Source organism: Chenopodium quinoa, unplaced genomic scaffold (genome assembly GCF_001683475.1).
Source record: "Chenopodium quinoa cultivar QQ74 unplaced genomic scaffold, ASM168347v1, whole genome shotgun sequence".
NCBI classification, from domain to species: domain Eukaryota; kingdom Viridiplantae; phylum Streptophyta; class Magnoliopsida; order Caryophyllales; family Amaranthaceae; genus Chenopodium; species Chenopodium quinoa.
Window position 1 is genome coordinate 2,331,278 of NW_018744662.1, and position 12,210 is coordinate 2,343,487.

Consider the following 12,210-nt stretch of genomic DNA (forward strand, 5'->3'; position numbering starts at 1 on the left):
CTAGTCTGGTGGCGAGGAATCGACCGCTCTACGAAGCGCTCACCCTCGGGAGCCAGAGAAATCATCTCCTCGATTGGCCCGTACATCCCCTGGTAGTGGATGGACATACGGGGTGGCACGAACTCAGCAGCACCGTCCCGATAAGACAAAAAGGTCAGCAAAACATTACTTGGGGGCTACTTAGTGGAAAGTAAAGCTCAGAAAATCTTACCCTCACATCCTCAGCCGGTACAGGGGCTGGAGCTAACAAAGGTAGTAGCTCCTCGGCATAACACCGCTCGAGGATCACATGGGATCGCCAAGGAGTACCAGCTCCCTCAGACATGCTCGACAACCGCGCCTCGTCGAACATATGACGTGGTGGAGCGGCAGGGACGACAAAGAAATCAGAAGAATGTTGTCTAGCGACCCTCTCTCCTAAGTATGCGACCGCTCCATAAGTCCCCAGAAAATAGCGACGCTCAGCAGAATACTGTGCGGCTAACCCAGGGACTGTCCAACCGCCCCACGGCCGGTATACCACCTCAGGTCCCTATAAAGAGCGTCAATCAGGCAAGAATATATCTAAGCACCGCGAAAAATGAAAAATAAATAATAAAAGTCGTACCGCGATGATCCGGTTCCAGACATGTGTAGTGGACATGTCCACATGGTGGCTGCCCCAAGAGGCGCTCACTGGAAATCCCCGCGGCGATGGTCTCGCCGGCGCAGCAGAAGGACAATACTCGTAGAACCAGATCTACAAAGAGTTAAAAGTGTGAGCAAATGCTAACTAATATGCAGAGCTAAACCTTGTAGGGAATAAATGTTTACCTCTACGACCTTCCAAAAGGCAGACAAAACAATATTCGTCCCAAAGGATCGGTGTCGACACGAGTCCCTCAGCGCACGAACGAAGTCAGCATAGGCCAAGCTGGCCCAGTCATAAGTCCCGATCCGGTGAAGATCACGGACAGCATGAAGATAGTAAAGCAACGCTCTACTACCTTTATCAGGGGAGAATGTCCCTGACAACAACATCAGCACAAAGATGTGCACCCGCTGCTCTCGGGTGGTCGCATCGTCATCAAGAGTCGCTGCCAGCGTCGAGCGACGAATTCCTCTAGCACTAAACTGAATCGTCTCGACCTCAGCTCGGGCCCGAATAGCAATTGGCCCCAAAAACTCCTCGACCTCCGAAGTAAAGGCGTCGATTCCACTGTCAAACGGTAGTGGCATAGAAGTGAACTCCAGTCCTGTGATGAGACTGAAGTCCGTAGGGGTGACCATCATCTCGCCCCAGGGGAAATGGAAGGTGTTGGTGGTGTCCCAGAAGAACTCCACCAAAGCGCGCACTACGTGGTGACCCCTGCTGGAGGCAATCATAGCCTCGGAGGTCTCGAACAGAGTCGCTAGTCCACAAGACTCCCATAGGAGTCTCGTCTCAAGATCCCTAGCGATGTGCATCTTGTACAAATCGCCTAAACCATCACAGCCAGAGTCGTGATGTCGTGTCCTCCCGGGCGCGATGCCCTGTCTCACCCTCTCAGAAATGTGGTGGACAGGGGCGAAGAACAGGGTCCGCTCATCCCACTCCGGAAGTCGACCAAGCGAAGTGGAAGGCGTGATGTCATCCTCTACGGGCTCATGCTCCCGTCTAGTGTTTCGGGACCGTGAACCCGAGCCTTGTTGTCTAGCCATGCTACATTGTGCAAATTTATCATGAATTAAGGTTCTATAGTATCTAAGGTTTGCCTAGCCGCATGATACTATGTTCGCAAAAACAGAGTACGTAGTACTAAAACAAAGCACAAATTCAAATTAAGCATGACAGCATTTTTCGAGCAATCAAACAATTTCTCGCAACACTATAGTGATTATTGTGACAAATTGAACAAGAATTGCTAGCAAAACATTAAGAATGAGTCACATTGTTCCTCACGACCTTAAGAGGTCCAACAATGGCAAATTGCTTATTTCTTCACCAAATTGAGTCAAACAAGTCTCAAATTACTCCCAAGGCAATATACAAACATAATCAAGCAATTTCATGGCATAAAACTTGACAAACAAAGCAAATTGAGCATTATAAATTTCGAATTTTCATGAAATTCGTGAATAAACATGCCAAGAATTAATAAAAGCTGATGTGAGTTTGTAGAAAACTTACATAGATCAGGAAAATAGATGAAAAGATCTTTGATTTGCAACAAATTTGAGCGAATTCGGTTGAGAAACGAGCAAGCAATGAGCAATTGAAGTTTCGGACTTCTTTCGAGCAGTTTCGCGATGAACAAAGCAGCGAAATGAAGAGGAAGGGGGTATTTAAGGAAATCCCCGTTCTGGCGCCAAACCCTATGCATTGGCGTCACAAATTTGGCTTGGCGCCTGGCGCTAATGCTAATAAGGTGGCGCTGATGGTTTTTCAGTGGCGCCAGAGCACCCAGCCACCTGATGAGGTTGTGCTAGCCTTCTGTAACATATTTTTGGGTTCCTTGGTACGCCAGTCAGCCCCTCTAAGCAATTTGACATGATTTAGTAATCGGCTTGATTACATAAAGTGATCAACCTGATAAGAGATCGTCTCCCTTAGCTTAAAGCGCCTAAGCATTGGCTCATTGACGAAAGACACCGACATATAGGTTCAAAAGCAAAAGAGCACCGACGTACAGGTTAAAAGCAACGGAAGCGCCGACGTACAGGCATAGCAGAAGAAAAGTTCAGGAGAACTTTTAAAGATCGATAGGCGTGGATCTTCGGTAGTTTCCTTTGGAAAATTATCGCATCAAATGAAGATGACTTCAAGAGAAGATATCTTCGACATCGTTCCCTAGCTTGCGGAGAGTTGTCACAAACAACTGAAGGTAATTTCAGGCGAAGTTGTCTTCGATCATATTCCCTTAGGCATGGAAGATGGTCATAATGCAGATGAGGATTATTTCAAGAGAAATAATCTTCGATAGTGTTCCCAAGGATGTGGAATATTATCAATGCGGATGAGGATTGTTTCAAGAGAAGCAATCTTCAATAGTATTCCCTAGGATGTGGAATATTATCAATGCGGAAGAGGATCGTTTCAGGCGAAGCAATCTTCTATTTGGAGGCAGTTACAGGCGTAGAGGTTTTCAAGCGGGATGGCATTCTCTAGCTTGCAGGAGGTCATCAAAACAGATCGGTTACTTTCAGAGACGTGTGCTCGACGATGCAATATACGCGTTTCTTAACTCTTTTATCTATTTAACTAACGCTAGTTTGCAGGTATCGGCGTTACAAGAGTGATTTAGGATCGCAGAACGTTCTGAATCATTCTCCGTCCCTATCGATACTTTGACTTTTGTTTTTGAAACTTGCGTTTCTCCAAACTCAGTCAAAGTGGGGGATTCTGTAGACATCCATTTGTGTCTCCCCAAAACCAAACCCAGTGATGAGTACCTTTCACGTCGAATCATAATCGAATGAAACGAAAATGTGGAAAGTCTAGTGTTGCAGAAAGTTTTTATTTCTTTTCTCTTCTCTCTGTTTTTGAAAACTTATTTTAAGAAAACAGCCAATCAAGTTTGTTTGGTCCATGATATGGGTCCAATAGTAGTGTAGTTGGATGATTCTTGCAAAGACCTTTCCAACAATATATTATAAGCCCAATTCCGATGAATATTGAGGAAGTTATGGCCAATTTACCAAACTGGGCCCGGTTTGAGCTTTATGTACGGCCCAATGATCTAGGGGAGGGCCTAATATGATTTATCATTCCTAATGAAATAAGGAATGGTTTTAGTCTTCTAGATTCTTCTAGAAGGTTCTTTTCATTCCTAATTCAATTAGCATTGATAAATTTACTTTAGTTGACTTTTCAGAATTTTAATCAAAATCAAATAGCATTTTCGAGGAAATTTTATTTTATCCTCCAGTACGGTAAACTTATCGGATTTTCGAAAACGCGTTGGAATCAGGCTTGGTGCCTAACCCCAGGCCTTGGCGCCTGGAACTAGGCCTGGCACCTGGCGCTAGCCATTGGCGCCTGGAGCTAGTGTTGGTGACTGGCGCCAGCTAGCCAGGGTTGGCGCCAGCTCTGTCTTCTGTGCGTCAGACTCTGTTTTGTCTAATTTATCTTTTTGGCTGATCTTCTCTATAAATATCGTATAAAAAACTCCGTTTTCATTCACCAATTGTTTTCATTCATCATCTACATTCAATCATTCACCAACTCTCATCAAGATTTTCTTGATTATTCTCTCTCTCTCTCTCTCTCTTTTTCTTACTTTGTTTTTCTCATACAAAATTCCGCATTCACAAGATCTAGAAACACCTAGCCATATTCGAAGTTGCCTTCGCCCTAGACGTGAAAGGTTTAATTTCTGAGGGTTTGGTCCCAAATCTCTATTTCAATTATTTAATTTAATTGTTTGTTTATTATTTTCCTTGAAGTTACTAACGTGTGTATTTTGTAATTAGAAAGAGGTACGAGGCATCCAAGTAAGTACTTTATTGATTTATTGATATTATGATGTAGAAATCATGTTTACATTGTTATTATGATATTCCTAGTATTATGTCTAGGGTAATTTTAATATTAAATATGATTGTTATGATGCTTCCTATGTTCTTCCTAATATTTATGATTGTTAGTATCATGTTAGGGTTAAAGATTTGATTTTTATTGCTTAGTGACATGCTAGGGTTTGTTATTATTCTTGTTAGTATCATGCCTAGGATCTTGCTATTATTATTATGCTTTAATATTAACATGAATATGATTATGATTATAATTGTTATAATTTATGACTATTATTATTTTGATGATGATTATTTTATTTGTGATTATTATTATGATTAATATGATTATTATGATGATGATTATTGTTATGATTATTATTATAATTATTATTCATGATATTCATTTATTATTGTGTTGCTTGATATTTATTCTGTATTGCTTGATCACACCTTTTATTGCATGTTTAAAGGGAATTTATACTTGTAATCACGCTTAATAAGATAATTAATAATCTGGTTTAGGGTTAATTTGATTATAATTTCAAGTGATCGCCAATAATAGTTTGTTTGTGCATTAATATTCAACCAACATAGATAAACAGGTTTAGGGTTAATCCTATTGATTGCATGTTAATCAGAAAGCGCACATGAATACGCTCAGAATAAAGTAGAGGCCTATTATTAGGGCAGGTTCAATCTCTTTTAGGTTGGATTTTTACCTTCATCCCCGAACCCTTATTTGATTCTAGACTTTATGGAGTTGACGATCTCTGATCTTGGATCGTTAAGGGGTGTAACCTTCACCTCGTGAATGGTTTACAAGTTCCTAAAAAACTTGTTGGCGACTCTTTTGCTCTATCTTCTTCCCTTTTGGACGCCACCGTACTTTAGTGTATGATCACAGTGGGGTTCAAGCTAGTGGGATTTTAAAGGCTTGAAATTATTCCCTACAGTAACCATTAGGTCTTCGTCTGGAAATTCATTGTCTTGTATTGGCGTCGAGTCTTCTATTGGAAAATCTGCTAGAAAGTCTGACACCACGGATCCTTTGATAGCTTTTTGTGGCATGAACCTTACATCAAACTGGGCTAGATTGACTATCCATCTTGATATGCGTCGTTGAGTGTAGATTTCTCAAATAGATATTTGAGTGGATTTAATCGGGAGACTACGAAGACGGTATGCACTAGCATGTAATATCTTAACTTAGTTGTGGCCCATACCAAGGCGAGGCACAACTTCTCGAGCGGTGTATAGCGTGCTTCGTATTCGAGCATCTTCTTTCTTAGGTAAGAGATTGCGTTTTCTTTGCCTTCTACTTCTTTTGCTAGCATAGCTCCCATTGTCTCTTTGGTGATCGTCAAATATAACCTAAGAGGTATTCCGGGAAGTGCTGGTGCTAATACGGGAGGGTTTGCGAGATAGGCTTTGATCTTTTCAAAGGATTTTTTGCACTCGTCATCCCATATTACTGGTACATTCTTCTTGAGTTTTTGGAAGATTGGTTCACATATTGTCGTCAATTTTGATATGAACCTACTAATGTATTGTAACCGGCCAATAAATCCTTGAATCTGTTTCTCAGTCTTAGGCGGTGGAATTGACATGATTGCTTTGATCTTGGTTGGGTCTACCTCTATTCCTCTAGAGCTTATGACGTAACCCAAGAGCTTGCCTGAGGTGACTCCAAAAGCGCACTTAGATGGATTCAACCTCATATTATATTTTCTTAGCCTTTCGAAAAATTTCCTTAAGGCTACTTGATGGCCTGGACTGTCTTTTGTTTTTACAATCATGTCGTTGACGTATACCTCGACTTCTTTATGCATCATGTCATGGAGTAAGGCAGTTGCTGCACGTTGGTAAGTAGCACCCGCGTTTTTCAACCCGAATGGCATTACCGTGTAGCAGTAAGTGCCCCATGGTGTTATAAAGGTTGTTTTCTCCATGTCTTCTTCTGCCATGAGAATTTGGTTGTAACCTGCGTACCCATCCATGAACGATAGAAGCGCGTGATTTTCCGTGTTATCTACCAGAATATCGATGTGTGGCAAAGGGAAGTCGTCCTTTGGACTTGCCTTATTTAGATCTCGAAAGTCGACACACATTCTTACCCTTCCGTCTTTCTTCGGAAATGGGACGACGTTGGCGACTTATTCGGGGTATTTGGATACTTTGATGAAACCTGCAGTTATTTGTTTTTGAACTTCTTCTTTTATTTTAAGAGCTACGTAAGGTTTCATTCGACGTAACTTTTGTTTTACGGGTTTCATTCCTAGAATTAGTGGTATAGTGTGTTGAGCTATTTGTCTATTAATGCCTGGCATATCTTCATATGACCAAGCAAATACATCGATAAATTCTTTAAGTAAGTTAATTAAATCGGTTCTTTCTTGTTTATGCAATGTTAATCCGATTTTAACTTCTCTTTTATGAGTTGTATCATTTGAGATATCAACCGTTTCAGTTTCTTCAATTACCGGTGTTTTCTTTTCGAGTGTTTCCATTGCTTTAATAATTTCTTTGTCTTTTTCATTGTTAGTTAAGCAATGCTCGTCATCTTGGGTTAGAGAAGAACACGAGAAGTAAGGAGAATGAGAAATATTATTATACTTTGAGATCATTACATCAAAGAGTGATATGTCCTCAGGGACTGAATCACTAACTATCCTAGGAGAAGAAAAAGGAGGGGGAGGTGTTACTACTAAAGACTTAGAAGACTCTAGAGGGAGAGACTCCGAGTCAGACTCTGACTCAGACGACTCTTCAAACATCGGTCCTTGCCCTGTCGTGATGGATATCTTCCTTCCGCTTGGAGTAGTTACCTTGATAGTCTTGCGCCACCCTTGTAGGGATCCTTCAGCTGGAGTGATTAGCTTCGAGGGATCGAAGTTTTCACTTTGTAGGACTGTTTGAATGAGCGAGGAGTTATCCTCTTTACAAGTTGGCTCATTCTTTTCTTGCCCAAACAGTAATCCCATGACGTTAAAGTCAAAGCATGGGGGTGCTTTCTCCTTGTAGACGGGAGTTGGGATTTCATCAGTGAAGTAGCAATCCAAGAAAATCTCGAATCCCGGTTGTCTTATGCCGTTTACAACAAACGGCTCGGGAAATTCATGGCATGGATAGTCCTCTCCTTCTTTTATAAATTGACCATTAAGCGTAAGAGGGTACTGATCCATTGGCATTGCTTTCTTTTGAATGCGAGCATCTCTACGTGCTTTTGACTTTTCCTGGGCTCACTTGAGATCTTTCCGAGTCGGTTCGAAACCAAGTCGGAAAGTGTCTAACTTAGGGAGGCCAGGTAACGCTAGCTGTTTTTCCATTCCTTTCTTCTTTCCTAGGGTCATCCCAGGAAAATGTCCTTGTTTCTTCAGCATGGCATTAACAATCATGTTGGAATGGGGGTCATGGCAAAGAGGGGTCCTTTCATCCTCTTGGATTAAGGAGACTTATTCGTTAAAGCCCCATAAATCTTCATCATTCTCGTCGTGCTCCACATTAATGATTGGATTCTCTATAGATTTGATCCTCATAGGCGAAGCATCGATGGTGATTGGAATTCCCCCAACTATAGTTTTTACTTGTTGGTGGAGAGATGAAGGGACGACCTTTAGATCATGAAGCCAAGGGCGTCCCAACAACAAGTTGAATGAAGCTTTAATGTCTACTACTTGGAAAGTAGTAGCATGTTCTATTGCTCCTGTCGTTACATTTAGGGTAATCTTGCCAAGAGCTTGACGGCGAGTGTTGTCGTAGGCCCTTATTCCTTGTGTAGACGGAGTTAAATCTATCTTTGTCCCTTATGCCGAGCATCCTCGTAGTTCTAAGTGGACAGACGTTGATGGCCGATCCATTGTCTACAAGAGTCATAGGAACATTCATCCTCTTGTAAACTACTGTGAGGTTTAATGCCTTGTAATGTTTGTCACCTTCTGGGGGTAAATATTTGTTAGAAAAGGTGATCAAATTAATCGGACTAGGAAGGTCACTTGTGAGGAAGTTGGCTAATCCCTCAGGAGTAGTGTCAGAATCTATCCCAATTTTGTCCAAGGCATTCATTACATCCAGCCTATGTTCTCGAGATGTTGCCAGAAGTTTCTATACATTCATCTCGACTTTTGTCTTCTTAAAATGTTTAACAATATCATTGTCTTCAATGATAGGTATGGGAACTTGTTGTGTGGTTGGCATAGGTTGTGTTGAAACGGGAGGTTGCATTCTCCCGGATCTTGTGAGGACGTCTATCGATGAGTCTTCTTCAGCCCAAATGTCATCTGTGGTGTATGATACAGAAGGTGGAGGTCCTACTATGTCCTTTAGATAGACATCTTCTTCATCACTGTCCCAAACTCCATTAATGGTTGCATCCTCTTCTTGTTGAACTTGGACTAGTTTCTTTTCATCAATCATTTTCTGAACCAAATCCTTGAATTTGAAACAGTTTTCTATAGTGTGACCCCCTGATTGATGATACTGACAGTAATATCTATCTGTTCTTTTCAACAATTCGAATGGTCTCGGTTCGAGAGGTTTGATCTCGCCACTCTCGGAGAGCATTTCGAACATTTGTACATATGGGATACCAATTGGAGTGTAAATTCTATTGCTCTTCTTGGGTTTTTCAGTGACTTGTAAAGGAAAATGCTTTGCCTCATAAGTCGTTCTTACTGGTGTGAATTCCCTTTTAGGTTCATCTTTCGTAAGTGGAAACTCATCACGTTTCTTTTGGGATTCCTTTATAGCCTTGAGAGCTTCACGTATTAGATGTGATACCTCCATCACAGACAGTGTGAGCAATTGTATATCTTCCTTACTTGCCGGTTCTGGAAGGTTATCCTTGACATCGAAAAAGATTTCCTCCTCCTTTTCTGCGGCATGGATTTCTTTGACAAGTCTAATGAGAGATGAAGGGTCAACCTCGTTTAACTCATCGGAGATAGCCAGGGTATGAGCGAGAGGTGCATTGCCAATGCTTGGCTTCTTACTGGCAGGGGGCAACGGCAACTTGTTGTTGTCGATTAAGTCTTGGATGGCTTCCTTAAGCTTCCAATAGTTTTCGGTGAGATGGCCCCTACCTTGGTGATACTTGCAGTGTGCATTGGGGTTCCAATTAGCCGACCTCTTCTCGACTGGTGGGTCCCCAAATGGTCCAATAGGAGTTATAAGACCTTTTGCATTTAATCGATCAAATGCAGTGTCAAAACTCATGCCAATAGGAGTGAAGTTCCTCCTAAATGGTTTCTTCTGTCCTTGATTGTTCATAGCAAGGACTTCTCCTAAATTAAAAGTGCTAACGTTGTTTGAGTGGGCGGTTTTGAAAGAAGAAGGATTGTCGTTCTTCTTTCCTTTCCAGCCACTGTTGGAGTTATTGTTGGCAGCTTTTAACTTAGCCAAGTCGTCTTCAATATTGATCCCAATGTCATAAACGGCCTTGAAGGTATGGAGATTATTTTGATACTTGAGATGCTTGGAATATTTTTCTTGAATATTTTTTATGAACAGCCTCACAGACTCTTTTTCACTTGGCACCTCAATCATCTTAGCTGAGGTTTCCCTCCATTTGTTAAAGAAAGAGGTGAAGCCTTCGTTCTCTTTCTGTTTGAGGATCTCAAGTTCCCTATGGTCAGTCTCGACTTGAATGTTGCACTTGTACCTATCAACGAAAGCGTTTGCTATGGACTCCCAGATAGAGGTCTTTTCTTTATCGAGAGAAAAGAACCATTGTTGGCAAACGGTCTCGAGAGATAGTGAGAACAGAGAGGGAAAAACCTTCTTATCGATACCCTTAATACTCATTATTGTTTCGAATGCTCTTAAATGAAAGTAAGGGTTGTCAGTTGCTCTGAATTTTGGGATGTCGTTGGCGTTGAACTTCTGCGGAAGAAGATCCTTGTCCACCGAGACCCCTTGTGATGTAAGTTCTTGAAACTTGTAGTCGCTAGACAGCTTGCTTAGACTCTCTTGCATGAGGTCCATCTGTTGTTGCTTCACAAGATCATCGATCTTGAGTGCGAGAAGCTTCAGTGTCTCAGTCACGGTAACCAGTTAGTTCCTAAGATCATTGACTTCTTCTTGTGTTGCCATTATAGTCTTAGATTTCCTCTTACGAGCTATGGGTTTGTCGAAAAGTTGGACTTGTACGAAAAGGTTGTCTTTGATTAACCGTCCTTCCTTTCTTGACCACGCGCTATAAATTAAACCATTTTGCGTTTTAATTACTTGATTCGAATCAACTTGACTTTACGGTTTATTTTAAGGAGGAAAAAAGAATAAAGTAAAAAAGGGTGCATATTTTTGGCAAAAATAATGTACATATTTTTAGGGAACTAAGTATAGTTTTTATTTTTTATTGGAGGATTAATATCCGACTTACCCCCTTAAAAACTAACGAAAAAAACGCGCACACAAGACTCTCTTAAACATGGTCAAAGTATGTGTATTGGTGTGTGCGTTGAGTATAAGTGACATGCTTGGACTCTTGTGTAAGACCATGGGACTTAGTGCCTAAACTCGATCATCGACTCAAATAAGTACTATTGACAGCAAAATTTAACTGAATTAGTTAGAAAACTGATTAATTAGACTCTAGGTGATGACTCGACCAATAATCCGAACCGTCGGCCAAATGACGGGACTGGCGTCGTACTATGGGGCTTGGCGCCAGACGACAGAGCTGTCGCCAGGCGCTACACTCCATATTGTGGCGCTACAGCTCAGACCTTGGCGCCAATATTGGAGCTTCGGTCTGGGACTGTTCTCGGTGTTATTAGTCAATTGGGGTATGCCTAAAGTCGTACTAGGTCAATTCCGATTAAAATATTAGACTTTATTGACTCAAATTAATTAATTAATTAGGCAAAGTTCTTTAAGTCATTAATTTATTTAGTATCAACACAAGTCAAACAAACGGTTAAGAGAAACATAGAATATATGCACAACAAATAATGCACAATTAGTCAAGTAGGCACAACATGATGCAATGCGTTTGCAACCTAACCATAGCTCTAGTTCTCTAAAGTTTGGGATATGGGTTAGTCAATAAAGGGTCCATGGTTAATTTTCCGGATGCACCGCGCGGAAGCCTAACCGTGAAGGGTTGGCGCGAGTGGATGGGACACCGCGAGTTTAGAAAGACTCGCTTCCATGGTTTGGTGAATTCAACATCTCGGATGTACCCTTTGTTGCACGGAGCGTTCAATCGGGTAGATGGAGCATGAACTCCCAGAGGGTTATGTCCATATGTAGAACACATATAGGTTTCAGAAAAGTGAGAAAAAATTCAATCAGGAAGTAGGATCGAGCAAACAATACGAAAAACCGGTCGAAATTAGAACGCATATTTCTGGCTCGGTATTGCGGGAAATTGGCGCCAGCAATCAGAGACTGGCGCCAGCTTTTAGCTGTAGCGCCTGGCGCCAATGCTGGAGTCTGGCGCTACGGTTAAAATACTGGCGCCAATGCTCTAGCCCCTGACGCTACTTCCCACATGCCTCGGCAGCTTTCTGTGCTCGATAAAATTTTCCAGTTTCGCGCGGTGTTATTTCGGTCCTAGTTGTGAAAGATATTTCTCAAATTTCCTACGTGTAAAATCCTATATTTTTAACTCATTACGGATGGTCTTTCCAATGAGATCTTTTTTATGCATATGACAATAATGTTAATCAAAATTACGCACATGAAATACTTAGAACGTTTCGAGTCTCATCCACTCATTCTAAATCATTGCCGAAACAA